The following is a 23,959-nucleotide window of genomic DNA, read 5'->3' as shown; positions in this document are numbered from 1 at the left end:
AACCAAATTTTATAGCATTTCCATCCCAAACCCTCGGTGCATCCCCCCACCCCACAACTTGTCTCATTTGAAAACCGTAAGTTTTTCAAAGTTGGTGAGTCAGTATCTGTTCTGCAAAGAAGTTCACTGTGTCGTTTTTTTTTTTTTTTTTTAATTCCGCATGTAAGTGATAGCATTTGATGTTGGTGTCTCATTGTTTGACTTCACTTAGCTTGCTAATTTCTAGGTCTGTCCATGTTGCTGCAAATGCCATTATTTCTTTCCTTTTAATGGCTGAGTAATATTCCGTTGTGTATATGTACCACATACTCTTTATCCACTCCTCCGTCGATGGACACTTAGGCTGTTTCCATGTCTTGGCTATTGTACAGAGTGCTGCAATCAACATTGGAGTACATGTATCTTTTCGAGTCATGGTTTTCTCTGGATAGGTGCCCAGGAGTTTTGGGATTGCTGGATCAAATGGTAATTCTATTTTTAGTCTTCTGAAGAATCTCCATACTGCTTTCCATAGTGGTTGTACCAATTTACATTCCCACCAACAGTGTGATAGGGTTGCCTTTACTCCACACCCTCTCTAGCACTTACTGTTTATAGACTTTTGGATGATGGCCATTCTGGCCGGTGTAAGGTGTTCCCTCATAGTGGTTTTGATTTGCATTTCTCTGATAATGAGTGATGTTGAACATCTTTTCATGTGTTTTTTGGCCATCCATATGTCGTCTTTGGAGAAGTGTCTGTTTAGATCTTCTGCCCATTTTTTGATGGGTTTGTTTTTTTGGTATGGAGCTGCAGAAGGTGTTTATAAATTTTGGAGATTAATCCCTTGTCAGTCGCTTCATTTGTAAAGTTTGAATTAAGGTGAATGAATCCTAGAGAGGTACTGTACAAAGAGGACAAGGAGGGGAAGAGAAGGAAGTGGAGGAGGTAGGGGTGGGGGAGGATGGACGAGGAGGAAACGGAGGAAGGGGAGAGGGAGAAGAAAAAGGGCATTCGAGAACAAATGGAAGAGTTTCCATCATGGCTCAGTGGTAACAAACTCAACTAGTAACCACAAGGATGTGGGTTCGATCCCTGGCCTCACCGAGTGGGTTAAGGATCCCCGCATTGCTGTGGCTGTGGTGTAGGCCAGCAGCTGTACCTCTGATTCGACCCCTAGCCTGGGAACTTCCATATGCTAAAAAGACCAAAAAAAAAAAAAAAAAAAAAAAAAGAACAAATGGCATATTCAACTACTCAGCCAATCCAAGAGCACAGGCTTGGAACAGGCTGAGTGCGGAAACGAGTTCAGGTTATGATTTCTAGGTGTCCATGAGACTTCCCAGGGAGGGCGTTCAAGGGCAAGTGAACACAGATGTAGGTGCTTTGGGAGAAACAGCGGAGGCTGGAGTTGGATCTGGGCATCACTAGCCTAAAGGAGAGCAAAGGACGCGGGAAGCAGTGAGCAGAGGGGGCGGAAGCAGCGGGACGCTCCGTGTTACTCTCGCCGTGTTTTACCCCATCCTGGGGGAAGCTTACGTTTCCTCTCCTTTGTTCATTTTCTTCCCCTGATTTTCCATCGGCTTTTCTGGTGGAGGGCACGGTGCAGTGCGCTTTGATCCGTGTGAGGTACTGAGTGGAACACAGCGTGTGCCAGTGGAGGAATATTGCCATCATCTTGGCTCCGGCCCTGAGCATTCCAGGAGGTGTCCGTCCCTGACCTCATCCCACAGCCTTATCACCCCCGTCTTGACAGCTTGGAAGACCAGCCTCAGAGATGGCAAGCGGTTTGTTCAAGGTCACACAGCCATCCAGCAATAACGCTAAGGTTTGAAACCTCCAGGAAGGGACAGGGGAAAAGGGCAGGGAGACACAATCGGTGCCTGCTATGAGCCGGCTCTCTCATGTGTCACCTCATTTAACAACTAGGAGTCTCTCCAGGAGCAAAGGCTGCTGGACAGGTTCCTGGGGGCAAAAGCCCTGGGCTCACCTGTCCCCCACCCACTCAGCACGCACTGCCTATGGCTGTGTTGAGTGGATGACTGAAAGGGCCTCAGTCAACAGCCACAACAGAAAAAGAGGATTTTTGAGCCATAAAATCTGTCACTCTTGGGAAAAATACAGCCAGATTAGCAACAGGAACTAAGCCGGCTCGGACGTCTTTGTGGCCTGGTCGTCACGCCCAAGCGTAGATGTGAACAGCGTGGGAATGGGGTAGAGCGAGCATCACATCCCAGGGTTTCCTCATCCATCTCCGCCTGGCCCAGAAACAGAAACAACCCAGCCGCCCTCCGTCATTCTAACGAGTGTGGCGATGGATTTACACGGGGAGCGTCCGCGAGGGGGCGAGTGATCCTGATTATGCTTTGGGATTGAGTGTAACGAGAGAACCTTGGTCCGAATGCCCGTCGGCCTGATTTCAAAGGTACCAGGTGGGGTGGGCATTTTTGCGGATCTGTGGGGTCACATTCACATGGGCACAGAGGCCGGTGGGAAGGAGGGGGAGCTGGAGGGCTTGCACGGCTGGCTGCTTCGAAGGGGTGAGCAGAGCCCTTCCCGCTTCTCTGCCGGGTCCTGCGTCTCCCACAGCCGCTCCTACAGCACACCCCCTCCTTCGTCAGGGCTCCCCGACCGCATCCCTTGCTTCCCTTCAGAGAAGTCATCCCTCAGGAAAGCTTTGGAGTCAGACAGATCCAGCGCCGCAGGGTTGACAGTGCCTCCCTCCAAAGCAGGGCATATTGAAGCCCTGACCCCTCGGTAGCTCAGAAAAGAGGGTCTTTACAGATGTAACCAGGTTAAAATGATGTCAGGAGGGGGGCCCCCAATCGAACATGAGGGGTGTCCTTATGAAAAGGGGAAAACTTGGGCACAGAGACAGGTGCACACAGAGGGAAGATGGCGTGGAGACAGAAGATTGAAGTGATGCATCTACAAGCCGAGGAAAGCCACAGGCGACCCGCAACCCGCCAGATGGTAGGAGGGGGGCCTAGAAACGAGGCCTCCTTTGCCACTGGCAGGAACCAGCTGGGCAGCACCTTGATTTCAAATCCCAGCCTCCACAGTGTGAGAGGGCGGACTTCTGCGTGTGGTGCTCCGTCACAGCGGTGCTCAGGTTCAGGAGACTGATCTAGCCGCACTGTCCCCACCCTGGGTCCCTGTGAATGCAGCAAAGCACCTAGGGAGGGCTGCCAGGGTGGGGAGAGGGCGGGGGGCTGCCCACACTCCGTGGCCAGTGTGAACCAAGGGGGAGGAAGTGCGTGGGCATCTTGCTGGTTCCCACCCAAGATGGATGTTTCCAGAGCAAGGAGCTCCTGCAGTAAGAGGCTGTGGCCACCGCCAGAGACAGGAGCTGGGAGAGGCTTGGGGGGAGATCCAGGCCGAATAGAACCTTGTGGCCAGGGTGGTGGGCACGGGGCGGGGTGGGGGTATATTCCCTGAAAGGCCTGGGGAAAACCTCGCAAATGCCCCGTTAGAGAGGCACAGCTGACCGTCCCATCAAAATAAGGCAAGCAGGCGCGGTCCCCACTGTCTTCTCCCAAGAAGGAGGAAACAAACGTCCTCTCCCTTCCACGCCTCCCTCCCGCTGCCCTCTGGGAAGTGGGTGCCAGCAGGGAGAGGGGAAAAGGCAGGAAGAAGTCGGTCCTAGGCTCATCTCACCCCGGGCCTCTCAGGGTGGAGGTCAGGGCGAGACGCTGCAGGGAGAGGGGAGGGATTTTAATGGGAGAGAAGTTATGCTTTGAACGGGATTCGACTAGACTTTTTAATAACCAGAGTGGCCTGAAAGCCGTTGACTATGCCCAAGGTCTGCTCCAAAATGGGAAGTGGGGTCTGAGCAAGCGTGACGGAGGCAGCGAGTGGGGCCAGCAGAACTCAGCCCTGGTGGAGGGTACTGAGTGCAGGTGCTTCAATGGAGTCATTCCGCTGAAATGCTACTAAGTCACGGAAGCAGGTTGAGGCAGCTGAGAGGGAAGGAAAATTTTCCCCACGCCCAACTCATTCTCAACCTGCATCTCATAATCACAATTAATTCCACTCACATCTATCAAAAATCTACAACGGCTTCTGAGATAGGCCATTTATAAGCACGATTTTAGATTCTTACCATAACGTGAAGCTAGAAAATTGTTCTATATGTATTAAGGTCAAGAACTTCCACAGTAGTATGTACACAGCCTCTCTCCTCCCGCGGACATGGGGGAAAAGCTAAGATCACGCACAGGACTTCCTTGCCAGGGAGCAAAGCTCCAGAGGGGCTTTTGTTCTCAGCCTGGGACAGCCTTCTGCACCTGTGCCGGGGCCGTGACGGGAAGGAAATGTGAGCCAGCACGGCGACGTGGATGTGGGAGTCTTGGCTGAGGTACCTGGAAATCTTCAGTCTCAAAATTGCTCAAAACCTCTGGGCTGGGAGTTCCTGTTGTGGCTCAGAGGTAACAAACCCAACTAGTATCCATGAGGACACGGGTTCAATTCCTGGCTCTGCTCAGTGTGTTAAGGATCTGGCACTGCCGTGAGCTGTGGTGTAGGTCGAAGATGCAGCTCTAGCATTGCTGTGGCTGTGGTATAGGGTGGCAGCCACAGCTCTGATTCAGCCCCTAGCCTGGGAACCTCCATATGCTGTGGGTGGGGCCTTAAAAAGCAAAAAAAAAAAAAAACAAAAAAAAAACAAAGAAACCTGAAAAACAAAAAACCAAACTTCTGGGCTGTCAGGCTTGACCCCTTCTTTCCTCTGTAAGACTGCCCCTTGCTCAGAGATGATGCAGGAATGTTTGCGTCGCAAAAAAAAAAATAAAATAAAATAAAATTATGCTTACCTCCCCTGATGGCTACTAGACCAACAGTGAGGGTTAAGTCTCAGCATAACAAGCTGGAAAGATGCTGAGTGTGCTGGGAGAGGACTGGATCTCCACTCTGCAGGAGCTATAGGACCTGGCAACATGCATTGAGCAGGAACCAGGAGAGAAGCAGATGCTGAGGGTACCAGCCCAAGGAGGGTGCGTCAGAAGACGAGATAAGGAGAGAACCTACTCTCACAATTCAGGATTCATCTCACATGCAAAGGCCCCACACGCTGCTAGGATGGCTCTTGGAACCTTGAAGAAATTGGTGCCCATGAGGGAAGCAGAAGCGTCCTGATGGACTTTGGAAATAGGATCCAAGGCACAGAGAAGTGGGCGCACTACGGGGGCCACATGAGATGTTTGGAGAATTCCCCAGCTCTCTCCCTGCTCAAGAGGGGCTGGAGACAGTTCAGTTCACCCGGCAGTGAGACGGGCAGTGATAAGAGAAGCGGCGGTGTCATCGAGGAGTTTGTGGTTGTCTCCAAGCACGGGATGACAGTAGGAATGCTGGTACATTGCAAAAGAAATCGCAGGATTCCTAAATGTTGGGGCCGGGGGGGCAGCGCGTGACTGTCATTATTAAGATGGGAACAGTGACGGCAGTAAACAGCGGGTCAGAGCGGCAGCCGGCTCCATGACCCACAGGCAGCGATGGCGGTGGTTTTTAGCGCGTGGGTAAAGCCAGACGGGCACCAATGAAGTTATTGTTCAATCTATTAAATCAAGAGACAGCAAGAACTGACAGCCAAAGGCACTAGCTGACCCCAGACTGGATCCTGGAGAGGAAAATTGCCGTAAAGGACATTTTTGGGTCAGTTTACAGAATTGGAATGAAGGTGACAGACTAGATTAAAATATTGTATTCAGGTGAACTTGATTGAACTTGATGGAGCAGAGCCTCACAGACCTGGCGAAAGGCCGGTCCATCTTCCTCGAGATACCCAGATGATGGCTGGTCCTCCTTCCTCTTGGGAGCTTCTTACCTGGGCTTCTGGCTGCTCATCGATGCTGTCCTAAATCCTGAGAACATTAGTGTTTATGCTCTTTAACCCATTAATCCCCACCCCTCGTGCAGTGTCTACCTGAAGGGAAAGAATTCCTGGGGTGGGGGGTGTATGTACAAAGCTGTTTATCATGAGAAGTGTGTTGGGGGGGTAGGGTCATTAAGTAAAGTGTGGATTTTCCAGTTGGTAGGATATTATAAAGCCATTGCAAATGGTGTGTATTCACCCTAAAAGCATAATTCATATTGCCAAAAACTAAAGTGGCATTGAAAAATTGCATTGGAGTTCCCGTTGTATGTGGTTAAGAACCTGACTAGCATCCATGACGATGTGGGTTCGATCCCTGGCCTCACTCAGTGGGTTAAAGATCCAGCCTTGCCATGAGCTGTGGTGTAGGTCACAGATGCAGCTCAGATCCAGCGTTGCTGTGGTTGTAGCATGGACCGGCAGCTGCAGCTCTGATTCAGCCCCTGGCCTGGACAGTTCCATATGCTGAGGATGTGGCTGTAAAAAGAAAGAAAATCATTGCATCAGTGTTGTGAGGCTAATTCTCTTAAAGCATGTACACCTGAGGCTGGAATGGGGCAGTAGTATTTGAACACCGAGTATGCGCACGGTGCTTTAAAGAATAGCTGTTTTGCTCCAACCACTTGGCTGCCCTCAGGGGTGGGAGTTAACGGGGTCTCAGAAATGGGGACATCTGAGACTAGAGAGGCAAGGTGACTTTTTTGGTTACCATGTAATTTGACCCCTCCCACTACACCACCTAAAATGTATCAGGAGGTATCGTAGAGTGGTGAGAATATTGACACTTTTTTAAAGACATTATTAGCTTTTTTCCTGACATCGTTGATGAAAAGGCAATAATCAGACAGAATTGAATTCACAGGGAAGCTCCTTTTCTATGTCTCATTTAAAATCACTCATTCACTCCAACTCTCTTCCCCTGATTTCTCATCCCAGCACCACTGACACTTGGGACCGGATGATTCTTGGTTGTGGGCCCACCCAGGCATTGCCAGGGGGGCCCCTGGGGCGCACAGTCACCTGTGCTGAGAACCACTGAGCTGATCCGTTTGCACCGAGCTCCCTTCTCTTGTAGCAACAGGATTCACAATAAGACATCCGTCCTCATAGTCATCTCTGAATGAGCCGCCTCAGCTTCCATCCACCATCTAGGAATGAACAACAAGCCTGAAAAACAGAAATTCTAGGAGTTCCCTTGTGGCTCAGTGGGTTAAGGATCTGGCATTGTCACTGCTGTGGCTTAGATTGCTGCTGTGGTGTGCGTTCGATCCCTGGCTTGAGAATTTTCACATGCCACAGACACAGCCCCAAAAAACAAAACAGAAATTCTAAACACAGGTGTCTCTGGGGTTTGGGGAAGGGCGGTATCTGATAAAAGCTTTCTTCCAAGGTAACATCACTGCATCAGGAAGGATCGTGGAAGCAGTTTGTGTTAGAGATTATGATTTCTGAGAGAGAAATCACTTTGCAATCTAAATACCATGGCATTGGAGTTCCCGTTGTGGCTCAGTCATTAATGAATTCGACTAGGAACCATGAGATTGTGAGTTCGATCCCTGGCCTCGCTCAGTGGGTTAAGGATCTGGCATTGATGTGAGCTGTGGTCTAAGTTGTAGATGCGTCTCGTATTCCTCATTGCTGCGGCTCTGGCGTAGGCCAGCGGCTACAGTTCCAATTAGACCCCTAGCCTAGGAACCTCCATGTGCCATGGGTGTGGCCATAGAAAAGACAAAAAGACAAAAAAAAAAAAAAAGTAGAAATAAATAAATAGATAAATACCAAGGTATTAATCCTGCTCCAGAAACACATGTCAGACTGTGGACCAGCCACCTGCTGGAGCTCGGTCCTGCCCTGCTCTGCGTCCACTTACTTGTCTGCTTATCCACTGGCCCACCCTCTTCTCCGCTCAACAAACGGTGACGTCCTGGGCAAAGCATGATAGGAGAGATGTCCGTTTGTCCTCTGGTTCCAGGGACCCTCCCCACAAGCAAGGACACCGGAGGAACAGCCCACCTCTGTCTCAAGGTCTCAGTTACGGCCCTGGCTCTGGGACACACGGTCTGGGGAAACCGCCGCCTCTGGGCATCAGCTTTCTCCTCTGTGAGATGAGAGGACGGAGCTCTCCCATCACATCCAACAACTGTGGTCCTGACAATTGCAACCAGTGCCGGGCGCAACTTAGCCAGGCCGTGGGTGCTTAGATAGGACGCGGTCTCCGAAGCAGGGAAATTACCCACCTCAGCAGGTGTCCAAATGAATCTGGTTTTCAGGGAACTCCTTCCTGACCCCTGCATGCGGGACTTATTTCCACTGGTCCTGCTGAGACCCAGGGACTCCTTCTGCCCAGTCTGGAGTTCAGACTCAACCCCTAATTAGCATAACTACCATGACCCCCCCCCGCCCCCCCGGGACTCCACCCTCTCATTTCCTTCCCTGGCAAAAGGCTACTCTCAGCTTACACTGTCCTCGCCTTTGGGATTCGGGTTTTGTTTTCGTCTGGTCATCGTTTGTTCTTTAAGGCCCTCTCCATCACTTTAGGTCCTTGTTCTCCTTGGTGAACTTTTTTTAAGACCTAGATTTTTCTGGGCAAAATGTCAGGTGTCACTCAAGCCTCGTTCTGCCTCTGGCCCGTCCACATGCTCGCACTGTCCCCCTAGGAAAGACACTCGACCTTTCCGAACCTTCGTAAGTTCACCTGAAAAGTGTGGGTCCTGATTTCTTCTTCACGGGGCCGTCACAGGGCTGAATGGGGTGGAGCTATGGCCCAGCACACGGTAATTAAACAAGTTTTGGCTGTAGGCATCATCCTTGTTTCAATTAGAAAAGGGAGTTCCCGTGGTGGTTCAGCGGGCTAAGAACCCGACACTGCATCCTTGAGGATAGGGGTTCAATCCCTGGCCTTTCTCTGTGTTAAGGTTAAGGATCCGGTGTTGCTGCAATCTGTGGTCACAGATGCAGCTTGGATCTGGTGTTGCTGTGGCTGTGGTGTAAGCCTGCAGCTGCAGTTCCTATTCGACGCCTAAACCAGGAATTCTATATGCCACAGGTAGGCCATAAAAACAAAAAACAAAAAAAAAAAACAAATAAAAACAGAAAGAAAGAAATGGAGGAGAAGAAGAAGAGATTGGTAGGAAGGACAGCTCTTTGCAGAATCAGAGTGCCTCTGCTTTGGAAGGAACTTTAGAAGCACAACTGGCAGAGTCCCCAAGACCAAGATCACCCGCCCAGAGAGGTTTCCAGGCTGCCAGGCAGCCCCTATTGGAACACTAGTTATGGGAGTCTCACGGTGCTATGAGGCTGTCCTCTCAAGTACTCGCAGCTCCCCTATTCAATCTCTTATTTTCTGAGCTAATGTGAGTTGACGATAAACTTCATACTGGCCCTGATTCTCCTTGGGGACTGAAGTAGGGCCAGCTACTCTGCGCTCAAACCCCCTTTATGGAGCAGGTGCCCTTCCCTCTCCCCTGAGAGGACCACTCCCTTCTTAGGGGAGGCCTTTCTTTCTTTGCTTGCTTGCTTGCTTGCTTTTTTAGGGCTGCATCCTCTGCCTTTGGAAGTCCCCAGGCTAGGGGACTGCCAGCCTAAGCCACAGCCGCAGCAATGGGGATCTGAGCTGCATCTGCAACCTATACCACAGCTCACGGCAATGCTGGATCCTTAACCCACCGAATGAGGCCAGGGATCAAACCTGCGTCCTCATGGATACTAGCCTGGTTCGTTACTGTGGAGCCACGACGGGAACTCCCAAGGGATGCCTTGCTCGATAGGTGCATCCTGTCTTGGAAATAGCTGGGAGGTCTTGCCCGCACCCCCGAGGAGTGGGTGGCATGCAGCCATGACTCACGATGTAGCAGTTCAAACGTAATGGCCCCTCTGCCACAGCCGGGAAGCCATTCATGATTCAGAGCTCCCCCCAGGATAAAACCGAGGACAGATGTCCGCTGAAATGCCATAGATTTGTCTCTGCCCTGTTCTGTAACTTCCCTTCCCTGCTCACATCTCCTCTGGGCGCTCCTCTGATCCATCACTTTCCCAGGAGTCCTCATCCCAGACTCAGTTTTAGGAAACCCACTTATGGTAGGGACTCAGGGAGTTCCCTGGTGGCTCAGCAGTTAAGGATCCAGCATAGTCACCTCTGTGGCTCTGGTTGCTGTTGTGGAGTGGGTTCAGTCCCTGGTCCAGGAACTTCCACATGCCATGGGTGCAACAAAAACTAAACGAAAGATAGGGACTCAACCAGCCCCATGACAGCTTCTCATGAGCCTTATCCAAGGAACCCCTAGTACTCCCCCCTTCTGCACACTCCCACCCACTCACTTCATACCCTTTATGATACCCTGCAGCCTTCCTACCAGACTCCTCTATCACCATATGAGAAGACGTCAGCAGAGAGAAAAACAGAGCCTAGATCATCGAGTCCAGATGTGGCAAACTCAACTGCCTAAAGGGGTAAAGCTGGTCTTATAAACCAGTAAAGGAGTTTGGTGTGATTCAGTAGGGAGGGGTGGGGACTGTGGATAAAAGCGCACTTGTGCCTCAGCTCTAGCCAGCTGCTTGCTGCCTTTGAGAAATTAGAGGACAAACCTGAGGTTTCTAAAGAACTCAGAAATTCTGTGTTCTTTTTTGTTGTTGTTGTTGTTAATGAGAAATTTCCTGATCTTCATACACTGGCAACTTATTTAAAAAATTCTCAAACACTGTGTAAAGCCATCAAGTGCTTCTGATTTTAGTCCAGTTTTAGTGCTTATTTTGGGGTCTGCGCTTTGATGGCAAACTATGAGCAATTGCCGGAGGGAAAAATTACTCTTAAAATCATGCCAGACTTTCAGTAGCATTGAGAAGGTTCTAGGAAACTCTGAATAAGAGCTAATCCCTGATAGATTGTAACCATTCGATGAATGGGGTTGAAGGGAGGGGGTCACTAAGAATATTTCTTATTCTTGGGTTTTTTAACTTTTTATTAAAATAAACTTTATTGCAGTATATTTGAGTGTACAGCTTGAGAGTCTTGATACATAAATACACCTCTGTAACCATCGAGATATAGTTGCAAGATCTTGTAACTTGTGTAATCACTCCTTTCCTTCTTTCAACCACTGATGGCTTTTTGTCACCGCTGTTCAGTTTGTTTCTCCTAGAGTTTTATATAATTGGAATCATACAGTATTCTTTTGTGTCTGCTTCTTTTGTTCAACGTAAGGATTTCGACATTCATCTGAGGAGTTATGTCAGTAGCCCCATCTCTTTTTTTGTAATGATTTTTTTAATGGCAGGTTTTCTTCTATTCTATGAATTGGAATTGCCATAATTTGTCTCTTCACCAAGTGATTATTTTTTAGCCACAAATTCTGGTCATCATAGGTCCTTTCATAAGAAGGTTGCTGAATGTGTAGCCACAGCTTTCATAAAGAGCTGTAGTGGAAAAGAGGATATATTCTATTAGGACAATGATTTTTTTTTTTAGTTTGATCTTGACCTTAGGATACCAACATTAAACAATGACGTTTGCCTCTTAGATTCCATGCCAAGATTTAAGAAACATTACTACCCCATAAAAAGCCATCTACTCAGCTTTATGAATGAATTTTTCATTTAATATTTGAACAGAGTATGTTTTTGATTGATTATAATTTTATTTCTTATTAAAGTATAGTTGATGTACCCTGTTGTGCCAATATCTGCTGTACAGGAAGTGACCCGTATATACATATAATTTTTCTTTGAGTAGAGTGTATTTTTATTTTATTTTGTATATTTATTTATGCATTTGCTTTTCAGGGCTGCACCGGTGGCATATGGAAGTTCCCAGGCTAGGGGTCGAATTGGAGTTGCAGCTGCCGGCCTACACCACAGCCCCAGCAATGCGGGATTTGAGTTGAGTCTGTGATGTACACCACAGCTCTCAGCAATGCCAGATCCCTGACCCACCAAGTGAGGCGGGGGAGCGAACCCACATCCTCATGGATACTAGTCAGATTCGTTTCCGCTGCACCACGAAGGGAACGCCCATGAGTAGAGTGTATTTTTAAAGTTCAGACTAACTGCCTGGTGCTCTAAACCTAAGTGATTCATCTCGTTCTACTTTAGGCTTTGTAGAAGTTGCCTCCTTACTGGTAGACTTTCTGGAAACGAAAACCACTTATTTAAGTCATTTTTCATTTGTTAAGTTGATACTTTTTACATGTCTGCTTTTTTCCCTTTTCTTTCCTTCTTAAAAAAAAAAATTAACTTCCTAGAATTAAACACGTCAGGTAGCTTAAACCAACAAGATTCGTTTTTTTTTTAATTAATGAATGTGTTTTGTTTTGTTATTTTTCATTTGTTAAGTTGATACTCTTTACATGTCTGCTTTTTTTCCTTTTTGTTCCTTCTTAAAAAAAATTAACTTCCTAGAATTAAACACGTCAGGTAGCTTAAACCAACAAGATTCGTTTTTTTTAAATTAACGAATGTGTTTTTTTGTTTTTTTTTTTCCTGAGCAATTTTGATTCCAAGTAGAACTGGGGGGAAAATATAAAGAGATCCCACAGACCTCCTCCCACAAAACTACCATCCACATCCCTCCAGAGCAGCACCTTTGTCACAAGAGCTGACCCTGCACAGACACGTCATCATCATTCAGATCCGTAGTTGACGTCAGAATTCACCAGTGTCCGTTGCTCTACAGGTTTGGGCAAATGAAGAGTGGTCCACAATTACGGTACCATCCAGAGCACTTTGACTGCCCTGAAAATCCTCTGTGATCCACCTGGCCGTCCCTTTCATGCTCCATTCCCCCAAATACCACTGAGTTTTTACTATTTTCCTAGTTTTGATTCTCTCAAATCTCGCGTAGTGGGAATCAGAGTCTTTTCTGCTTGGTTTCTTTCACTTCGTCATACACCCGAGGATTCTTCCACGTCTTCTCATGGCTTGAGAGTCCTTTTCTTTTTAACACTCAATAATATTCCTGTCTGGATGAACCACAGTTTTTTATCCATTCACCAACTGAAGGCTATCTTACTTGCCTCCAAGCTTTGACGACTAAGAATAGAGGTATAGTTATAGCTGTGCGCAGGGTTTTGTGCGGACATACGTTTTCAACCCTTTCGGGTAAATGCCCTGAAGCTTAATTGCCGGATTGTGCGGTAAGACTGTGCTTAGATTTGTAAGAAAGTGCCCAACAGGCTCCCCCGTGACTGTCCTGTTTTGCGTTCCTGCCAGCAGTGAATGGGTGTCGCCGTTGCTCCACACCCTCGCCAGCATTTGGGGGTGTGTTTGGGTTTCAGCCATTCTACTAGGTGGACAGTGGTTTTAATTTGTTGTTTTTTTTTGTTTTTGTTTTTGTTTTTTTTTCCCACTGTACAGCAAGGGGGTCAGGTTATCCTTACATGTATACAATTACATTTTTCCCCCACCCTTTGTTCTGTTGCAACATGAGTATCTAGACATAGTTCTCAATGCTATTCAGCAGGATCTCCTTGTAAATCTCTTCTAAGTTGTGTCTGATAAGCCCAAGCTCCCGATCCCTCCCACTCCCTCCCCCTCCCATCAGGCAGCCACAAGTCTCTTCTCCAAGTCCATGATTTTCTTTTCTGAGGAGATGTTCATTTGTGCTGGATATTAGATTCCAGTTATAAGTGATATCATATGGTATTTGTCTTTGTCTTTCTGGCTCATTTCACTCAGTATGAGAGTCTCTAGTTCCATCCATGTTGCTGCAAATGGCATGATGTCGTTCTTTTTTATGGCTGAGTAGTATTCCATTGTGTATATATACCACATCTTCCGAATCCAATCATCTGTCGATGGACATTTGGGTTGTTTCCATGTCTTGGCTATTGTGAATTTGTTGTTTTTAATTTGCAGTTCCCTGATGATAAAGGGGTGGGAGCATCTTTTCGTATGATTGTTTGCTGCCTATATTCTTTGTTGTAGCAACCCTCAGGTTTTTTAATCATAAAGAGAATCGGAGTTCCTGTTGTGACTCAGGGGTAACAAATCCGACTAGTATACATGAGGATGCAAATTCAATTCCCAGCCTCACTCAGTGGAGTAAGAATACAGCATTGCCGTGAGCTGTGGTGTAGGTCGCAGATGTGGCTTGGATCTTGTGTTGCTGTGGCTGTGGTGTAGACCAGCGGCTACATCTCTGATTCAACCCTAGCCTGGAAACTTCCATATACTGTGGGTGTGGCCCTAAAAAGTAAGTAAATAAATGCATAAATAGCTCCTACCTAAGAGACCTTCCCGGCTGTGTCTAAGCTAGAGAGCCCTCTTGTCTTGTTTCTGTATCATCTCCCCTGCAATTGATTAGAGTCGCTGGGATGATGTGTCCAGGGCATCGGCCGCTTGCCCTGCCTGTCTCCTTTCTTCCCCTGCAGAGACTTGGGAAGTGACCTTCATGCTCTGGGCACAGCAGGTCCCCTGGGATGGTGCCTCACCTGGCTCTCCAGGGCAGGATCTAATTTAGCCACTACCACTGCGCTTCCATCTCCACATCAATCATTTCAGCTTCAAACCAAGTCTGACTACAGTTAGCTTTTCATCAAGAATTTCTATCCCAGCAGAATTATAGAAAGCCAGAGTTCTGCCTGTTAGAATCACATGGCTTCATGTTTTGTTGATCCACTCTCGTTCACAAGGACGGGTTATCTGGAGAACGTTTTGCTTTTTAGGGCTTTCTTTGGTTGACAATTTCTAAACGGTGTATCCGTGTCCAGTGGAGTAGGGCATGGTCAAGAGCGCATGAATTTAGCTTCCAGCTGGAAAACTGCTGTTTGTTGGCTTTGGGGCCCTGGCCTCTGTGAACCTCAGTTTCTCCATCTGTGAAATGGAGGTAATAGTCTAGTGAGTGGGGGAACCGAAAGTTATAACAGTGGGCACAGATTAATTGTACAGCAGATGCTATTTTTTTACTTTATTTGCTTTTTTGGGGGGAGAGGCCACACCCTTAAAAACTCCAAGAGCTCTCAATTTAAACAGAATTGCTAAGCACATTGAAAATAAACCTGATACCTCCTTTCTGGGGAGGCCAGACTCTTTCTTTTTGCTTTTTTTTTGCACAACTCCCCAAATTGTACTACAGATTTCTTACTGGAAATATGGAAGAGGCTGGTATATCTGACTTGTGCTTCTCAAGTATTTGCAAGATGGATGCTCATCTAAGGAAGCACTTGGTATCAGCTGGCAAATCGTTAAAGTGGCAGCTCCCATAAAACGCTTCCCCATCTGAAATGATCTGCTCAGCTCGGAGCTGCTGCTGGGGTTTCCAACACCTTATTCGAGTGCTCGGTGGGGCCAGAAGCAACAGGTGCTTTCCCACAGACTGGGCTCCATGGGAAGTCTGCATAAAGTCATAGGGGGTGGTCCACCCAGGGGTGACAGGGACAAACTTGTGAAACAGTGTGACTCCCAGATGCCCAGCCCATTTCTCCAGAGAAGAGAACCAGAGGTCTTACCTGGCTGGGAGTGTCCTAGACGAATGTCAACCCAGGGAAGTCCTCCTCCTGGGTGTCACCTGATGGTACAGTCCCCAGCCCCCACATTGGCAGGTGCCACCTTTTGAGATTTCCAATAAGTACTTTTCAAAACAAGGGTACAGAAAGAAATAGCTTGGGAAATTACTAATAACTAAACAAATAAGATCAGTTTAAAATACAGAAAGAGTGGAGTCCCTGTCGTGTTGCAGTGGAAACAAATCCAACTAGGAACCATGAGGTTGCAGGTTCGATCCCTGGCCTGGCTCAGCAGGTAAAGGATCTGGCGTTGCCATGAGCTGTGGTGTAGGTTTCAGATGTGGCTCAGATCTGACGTTGCGGTGGTGAAGGTCAGCAGCTGTAGCTCCAATTCAGCCCCAAGTCTGGAAACTTCCATGTGCCATGGGTGCAGCCCTAAAAAAAGAAAAAAAAAGTAAGAGTAGGAGATAGGTAAATGTGGGATAAGCAGTAGGTAGAGAAGCAAAAGGAAACAATCACCCTTCATTCCATCACCTAAAATAAGCTCATATTTTGGTGTGTAGAACACTCTCCCGGGCCAGGGCCTTAAATAAAACAAATATTTAAATGGCACAAACACGACTCTAATGCTGAGCACAGCCCTTCTCTATCGTAAGGTTTATTTTTCATTAAATTGGCTTGGAGAGAGGCAGTTCTTTTTAAAAGCTAGTTCTGCTCCAGGATTTAGCCGAAACTCACTTTTTCAGTTATTCACAACCTGGTCAAAGAGAGATGCTAAGATAAACACTTAGTGGATTTCTCAGGGAGGAAAATGCAGGAAGGATAAATCTTGCTGTGGCTTTAAGAAGAGGGAGGTTCCATGTATGGTCCCCATGCGAAGGGTCTGATGGAATCAAGGATGTATCTGGCAACCTGCTATACCCTGCCATGTGTGCACACTTGCCTGTGTATGTATATGTCTGTACATGTAATAACACAGTATACGTAACGTATGTGTGTATGTATATATGCCCATAACTTTATAAACGATGTAGAAGAGGGATATACCTCTCCTGGAACATTTAACGAAATTGTCACAAACACAAGTGTTCCATGAAATCTTGAAATTGATGGCCTTTAGATAATGGATAGAATATTAGGATGCATACATGTCTTTTCACACAAAACCATCCCTCTCGCCTGTTTTATAGATAGGTAAGCCAAGAACTTGCAAGAGTTTCCCTAAAAGAGTGAGAAATGAACTGAAAACCAGAATTTGAGAATGAACTGTTCCCTTACTGTCAAGACAGAGGGATTTTATCCATTTATAAACTTCACAACACAAAGTGTCAAAGCATAGGTTGCTGTAGTAGCTGCTCCTTTGGTCTCATAGGTTTCACAATGAGACTGTAGGAATAGTTGTCCTGCTTGGTCTCATCATTCTAAAGTTAAGACCACCGATGAGCTGCTTGTCCAATTTACAAATTCTAGTCAGTCTGTGCCCAAAACACTCTAAAACTTGCTCTGGCCTCAAGTCGCCAGCTCCTTTTCTGAGACAGTCCAGAGCAGGTGCTCAAACTGAGCCCAGCTTGGGCCAGCCACTAGTTTCCCTGATCATCTTTGCACGGGGTAATTTCGCTTTTAAACAATGGACATCATACAGAGGATTTTTAAGCCTTCAAAGACCCATTATTTCAGTACTTCACTTCACAATACCATTCTGCTCCATTTTCTTTTCATTTCAAGAGTAGAGAAAATTGCACATAAAGATGAGATTTGGGGTTAGCATCCATTCCTTTCCATAAAAGTACTTCTCTTTTAAGAAACTACATCTGTGTCTAGCAAAACATGAAGTAGGCTTTGCAGTGTCTCTCTGCTCCTGCAACCCAGACTCCTCCAGTTTGAGCTCATGATCAGTTGCTCAGAGTCCTTGGTCTCGCGTGATGCCAGCCTTCATCTGCTCAGGCCCTTCCTTGTACCTGGGCCCAGGGTAGCACCACACAGGGGTTGGCTGTGGTAAATCTCTCCCAGCCCGGCTCTGGGGGAACCTCGCCAAGTGTTTCTAGGGAGGGCCCACATAAGGGTGGATGCATCAGTCTTCAGGGGATGTTTGGGCAAAAGCAGTTATGACTGCAAATTGAATAAGCGATTTTCCCCAGGGAGCTGAGACATAATCTTTTCTGCCTTCACCTTAACGCAATAGAAAGGGCCTATGTGTCTCGGTTTCCTTTGGGGGTGTTTGGAATGGATGATCAAGGAGATTCTGGTCAGTCCCTCCCCCAGTTCCCCATCAGCCACCTCCAGAGGGATCATTTGATAAAATCATTTAAAATACAAGTCAAATTGCATCACCCTTCCTGGAAGCTCTTCAAAGGCTCTTCTGCACACAGAAAATCAAATCTAAAATCCTTCCGATGTCCTTTGAATGCCTAGTGATTTGTCCGGTGGCCCCTTTTCAACCATTTTTCGCTCAGTGCACTCCAGGAAGCTGTTCTTCCAAAGCAGCCCAAGCCTCCCACCCCCCTTTGGGGTGTCACAGGCTGTCCTTCTTTAGGTGTGGTACCCACTCACCTCACCCAGGTCTCTGCTCAAAGCTCCTTTTCCACAGTCATTCCCTGGCCATCCTTTTTGCACAAACAGCCCCATTACACCCTCATCCTTGTCCTGCTGTCTTCTGTTCACAGCAGTCATCACCCTTTGCAGTATGCTCTTTACCATCCAAATCTCCCACCGGACTATGAAATCCCTGCGAGCAAGGCTGTAATTCAGCACCTAGGACAGTGCCTGCCGCACGGAGGGCACCCAACCAGCACTTGCTGAATGAATGAGGTCTGTACAGCCTATGTCTGTCTCCTGCCGAGCGTCTCAAGGTTCAGTGGGGAAGAAACTGTTAAGAGTCATCACAACCACATCCCATGTGCCTGGTGTGTTGCTTGCCTTCTGTCTGATGCTCACGCACCCCAGGTCAGTGGAGACAAAAGGAGGGACCAAAGCCGAGTTCTTTAGCAATTGGAATTTCAATTCAGTTGAGCCAAAAGAGACTGGCGTGACCTCACCCAGTGTCGTGTCCAGCCGCCTGGACAAACTGCAGGGGTGGTTTCTTTACCCAGGCTCCTCATGTTTCAGAGGACAGAAGCAGATACTTCAGATCCTCTGAGCCCCCTGCCCACTCCTGCCCTCGAACAAGTTCCCTCCCAGGATTTCTGGGCACCCCCAGTAGGTGACCTACCCTTGCCCATGGATAAATCCTGTTCCTCTTGCCACCGTGGCTGGCAGCCTCAGGCCTCCACAGGCCTCCAGACCTGGTGCCCATGGACCTGACCATGAAATCACTGTGGCCTCTGCATAACAGCCATTCTGGCTGTGCTGCGGCTTCTACTGGCCAGGCTGCCCTGGCTTGCTCTTCATTGAGTAGGAGAGTCCATCTTTGCTGCCAATGACCAGGTTCCTGTGCTCCTGCGTCTTTAGAATTGAGAAAAGGATTCTCTTTCTCTTGGAGAAGATTTCCTCTAGAAGGGGTGGGGGCAGCAAGTGACCACCATCTACACTGCTGCCCTTTTCCTGCCCCAAGCGCCCCCCCCGCCCCGGCCCTGGGACCAGACTGCAGGGTTTGACCTCTCTCTTACCTGCCTCTGAGCTCACGGCTCCCTCAGGCATGGACTGTTCTCATTGCCTGGTTCTTCATGTCCCACTGGCTTCAAGTAATAATCGTAGCTATTTATTGATCATACAGTATGAGCTTACGGTATGCCCTCTGTGAGCTGATCACTTTGCATCATTACTCACATCTTATCTTTACAACCACCCCTCGGGATTGGAAACTCCTATTTCAGGATGAGGAAACCGAGATTTCCTGAGATTCAGAGGTTTTCTGGTTTATGATCGGAGGTGGGGAAGAGGTTGAGCCATTTCATGGTTTCCCAGTTAATCAAGAAATGGAACATTCAGTGTAAACATGAAAAGCATTTTCTTCCTAGCACCTATGAATATAGTATCTATGGAGAAAGATGTATGCACAAGAATATTCACCTTGGCACTATTGATAATTGTGAAAAATTTGCAGTAACCTAAATAGCAACACAGACAACTGATGAAAAGTCCACACGATGAAATATTAGGCAGCCGTGAGGAATGGTCTTGCAGCACTGTGCTGATTTCCATGTAAATTTGCCTCATGTGTGTCATCAAGTGGAAAAAGCAGGTTATAGAAACAGTCTCCCATCTCATTCTCTAGAAGTTAATGCCCGAGTGTTTCTTCTACAGCTTTAGAGATACTCTCTGGGCATTTAAAGTTATTTAAATGCAGAGAAGAGAAAGAGAATGAATCTGTTTTAAAAAATAGGAAAAAAACCAGACGTGCTTTTCTGCAACTTGCTGTTTTTCACTTCACAATCTTGGACATCAGTCTGCTTCAGCTGATTGAGATCTACCTTCGTTGCTGAAATGTTCGCACTGTGTTTTATTTATTCAACATTTATTGAGAGAGCCTGTTTCATGGCAGATGCGATGCAAAACACAAGAAAGCTTTTCTTTGATAGTTTAATGTACTGTTTTTTATTTTACTATTCCTCCATTGATGGATTTTTTTTTTTTACTTTCCTGTTATAAAAAACACTGCAACGCATTCTCATGTAAGTCTGTGTTGTTCTGTTGTTGTGTTTCTAGACTAAATTCCTAGAAATGACATTAATTGGTCATAAAGTAAGCACAGCTTCAATTTAAAAATTTTTTAATTAAAGTATGGTTGATTTACAGTGTTGTGCCAATGTCTGCTGTACAGCAAAGTGACCCGGTCATACATATATATAATTCCCTTTCTTATATTATCTTCCATCATGATCTATCCCAAGAGACTGGATACAGTTGCCTGCGTTGTACAAACTCCCAGTCCATCCCACTCCCACTCCCCCTTGGCAACTACACACAGCTTCAGTTTTGATAGATATTTTTTCCTGCACATCTTAACCGTGAGAGTCCAATCAGTAAAGGAATGTGGGCTTTCCCCTGTCCAGGGGAAGAAGCTGATGGGGATTTTGGAACAGAGAGGATCTCAGCCAAGAAGAAAAAGAAAACCACTGTATATGGAACACATACCATGTACTCGGCATGTGCCATAGATCCAAATGTTTTGCTCTTGACAGCTGGATTCCCAAGAAGCAGCACCATAGGTACCCCCCAAAAATGTTTAACTAAGTGTGAGGTGGATATTACGATCCTCACTCTGCAGGTGGGACGCAGACGCCAAGGAGGTTAGAACCCTGGTCAGTCCCACCCAGGCTTCCAGGGGTGGGGTCGCGGCCAAGAGGTCCCCATGCCCACCTGCAGGGCAGGTCAGAGGTAAACAGCCCAGTGCTGGGGAATGACTGAGGACCAATTTGTGGTACTGCCCTCCTGGGATGAAAGTCTTAGAGCTGGAATAGGGAGGGCAGGCAATCATGTCCTGGCCGTGGAGTGGCATTCCCCATCCTTCTTGTTTAAGATAAAAATAAATCCACTTTCATAAATTGCATGCCCCTCTCTCTCTACAGGCATCGCTCTTCCTCCCCTGTCTGCTGTGCCAGCATCCTTTGCGCTGGCCCTCTGGCTGGCCAGTATCAATCATTTTGACAAACTGCAGGAGCTCACATCTCCTGCCTGGCTTCTCACTCGCCCACCTTTGCCAGGAGAGGGAAGGCTCCTGACAAACATTTAGAGCAGGAAGAGTAATAGGTTGAGGCTGCAGAAGCCACAACAGTGGCTCCTAAGGGCCAACTGTGAGCTCCTCTTCCCAACTCCTCAGTGACAGCCTCCCACTGGGAGCTGGAATCTGGCCATGGTGAGATTGTTTACTTCATGAAAATTGGCACATGCAAGAAAGCAGGGCTTTTCTCTTTTTTAAAGCGTCATTAAACATTCACTGCTGGTGCCAACCCTCAAGGAGCCCTCACTTGCAACTACTCAGTTCTGCTCAAAGAGCAGAAACTGGGGTGGAGGCGGCTGGCCCTGTTACCCAGGGCTCACCTGGACTGATGGCATGCCTGGCCCACCCAGGTGTGTCCATTCTCGGGTACCAAGTGAGGAGCAGATTTTCATTTGCAGATGAGAAAACCGAGATGCCAGGAGAAAGGCACTAGCCAAGGCTCATTTCTCCACCAAGCTCCAAGCGTCTCCTCCACACAGGTCTGGCTGCCTTGCTTTCTCCTCCCACCCTCCAGCTACTTCAAGACTCACACCTCTGTCTTTGCTCAGACTCTCCTCCATTCCTCCTTCTTTGCTAATTGCCTTTTACTCTTCCCAACTCCACAGAGAGAATTTCTGGCACAGAAGTGAACGCATCCAGAGACAGCTCCATGGTCAGGCTTGGTCAGGAAGGGTCCTGGCTCAGAGTCTCTGTTGTTCCCTCTGGGCTGGCCTCCTCCAGCTGACACTTTACCCGTGAGGGTAGAAGGTGGCTGCAGCGGTCCTGGGCCTCCAATCCAAAGAAAGAAGAACTCTTGGTTCCTGGAGTGTTTCTCTTAAGAGTTAGAATGCTCCCTTCTCAAAAGCACCCCCACCCCCACCCTTGCCCCGCCCCCACAGCACTTTCTCGCAGCTAACTGTTCCAAATGAGACAAATCCCATGACCAGAGGAACCATCTGGCTGAGTCCTTTCTTTCTATAATCATGAACAAAAGGTATGGTTTTATCTTGAATAACCTGTGTCTGCTCTGGAACTAGGATGGGGGTCAGCAACTCTGTAAACACCGGGAATGTAGGGAAGAGCAGACACCTATTAACCCCAGATGCTGCAAACAAGGAGGAGGTGGAATAGATGTTCACTAAGCAGCTATCTTTTTAACCCACAGCCAGGATCCCTTTCTGGCATATAGTAAACATTGAAACAGACTTTCTTTCAGTGTGACTCACTTGTTACTCTCTTGTGTCCTGCAGGGCATGCCTCTATCTGAGCCTAGATGAATGGCTAGCTCAGAGGGATCAGCTCCTTGTGTCTGCAATTTCCCTGCCCATAGTCCATCATCAGGGTTTGATGGCTCCTTGGAGATCTTGGGGGAGGTGGATGGTCTCTGCCTTGTTCCAAATACAGTCAGTCCTCCAAATCCATAGGTTCTAAGTCTGTGGATTCAATCAACCACAGATCAAAAGTATTTTTTTTTTATTCCAGAAAGTTCCATAAAGCAAAATTTGACCTTGCTGTATGCCAGCAATGATTCACATTGCATTTACATTATATTAGTTATTATGAGTAATTTGGAGATGATTTTAAGAATATGGAGGATGTTCCGAGGTTATATGCAAATACTGCACCATGTTTTATATACAAGGGACTTGAGAATTCATGAATTCTAGTATCCATAGAGATCCTGGAACTAATCCCCCATAGATGTCAGGGAATGACCTTATGGCCTTTTCCACTCTTCACCTAAAGTGTGACTTTCTTGCCTAGGAGGCTCCAGAGCTAAAGCAAAGCACTGACAATGAGGGGGATGGTGCTGGACCACTGGTCCACTCGCCTCCTCTCCCCATCCCTGCAAGAGCTCATACCAGGCTTTCTGGGGTTCCTTCCCTTTTCCATTCTCTCCAGGGACCACCTCTCCATCCTTCCCCACGAGTCTCCTTCTGTCCAGTGTCAACAGTACAGCCTCTGGGACTCAGGGAAAGACACTCCCTCCTCTGCTCCATTTCTGCTGCCGGCTGGGGAGAAAGACATCCGGTCTTGAGGATAGATGGAGAGAAGTTCCCACTTCAGTCTTCACTTGGGTTTTTCTCCTAATGTCTTTTTTAAAAAATATGTCTTGAACTACGAGGATTAGTTTCTTGCCAAAATATCTCATAAAACTTACATAAGAGATATTGTTTGCAAAGATAGCCTTGACTTTCCAATGGTAAAAGAGTATTTGCCCTTCGCCAACCCCACGTTTTGATGTAAATTTACATAACCATGAAGGATGCTGCTCCCAGTCCCTCAGCTCTAATTATAGGGACTGTGCCTTGGCAGGGGAGGCGGGGGGGGAACAGGGATGTCAAGAAAGAATGAATAAATGAATGAACGAAATCACATTCCCTGCCTTTGAGGAGTCTATAGTCCAATAGAGCATTGCAGGGAGACCCACTGAATTGTAATTCAGCACAGCAAGTGCTGTGACTAAATCCAGCTTTAGGGAGTGGGAGGCTTTTGTGCAGGAAGTAACCTCCTCCTGGAACAGGGTCAGGAGGGGTCAGGCTGGAACACCAAGGAAGAAGAGGAATTTTCAGGTTGGCCAGCCAGGGATGGGTGTTCCCCCCAGAAAAGGCAGCATAACTTAGTAAGGAACGGACTTAGGGTTCGAATCAAATCTTTCTGCTAAGAATTATACCCCACGCATCATACCGTATTCTGGAGATTTCTGGATTCGGCATCCATGTTGGATTTACTCACTATCTGGCCCCTGGTGAAGCAAACTCATTACAACAAACCCAAGAGCCCTACTTTCTGGTACTTAGTTTTAAGAGTTGTGTAGTACCTTCCAGACTTTTCTCTGCACTCATACAGTCATACAATAATCAATAGATGGTGTGTACATTTTTTAATTTTCCATATTTGCAGCTACTTTCTATCAAGAGAAATAAGTGCAGCATAATAAGTACACTGTAATTGCATTTTCCCAGTTTTTTTCCCCTGCCACAAAAAAATTCTGTAAAAATACCATTGTACATTTATTCTTACATGCTGGTAATT

The 23,959-nt window shown here is 47.2% G+C and overlaps 1 long non-coding RNA gene across 2 annotated transcripts in view; it reads left to right on the top strand.

Moving 5' to 3' along the window:
* The window catches only part of LOC102165464 (uncharacterized), a 186,482-nt gene extending 166,466 nt beyond the window's left edge, over positions 1–20,016 (top strand). For both annotated transcript variants that reach the window (XR_014843324.1, XR_014843323.1), the window contains exon 6: positions 17,949–20,016. This is a non-coding gene — a long non-coding RNA (uncharacterized LOC102165464). The remainder of the gene's footprint in view (positions 1–17,948) is intronic.
* The last annotated feature ends 3,943 nt before the right edge of the window (positions 20,017–23,959 follow it).

The sequence above is a fragment of the Sus scrofa genome, chromosome 4 (assembly GCF_054392235.1).
Source record: "Sus scrofa isolate SSC_HxYL_T2T_F1_AM1 chromosome 4, Sscrofa_HxYL_maternal_Yorkshire_Landrace_v2.0, whole genome shotgun sequence".
NCBI classification, from domain to species: domain Eukaryota; kingdom Metazoa; phylum Chordata; class Mammalia; order Artiodactyla; family Suidae; genus Sus; species Sus scrofa.
This window is presented reverse-complemented; position numbering and strand designations above follow the sequence as displayed.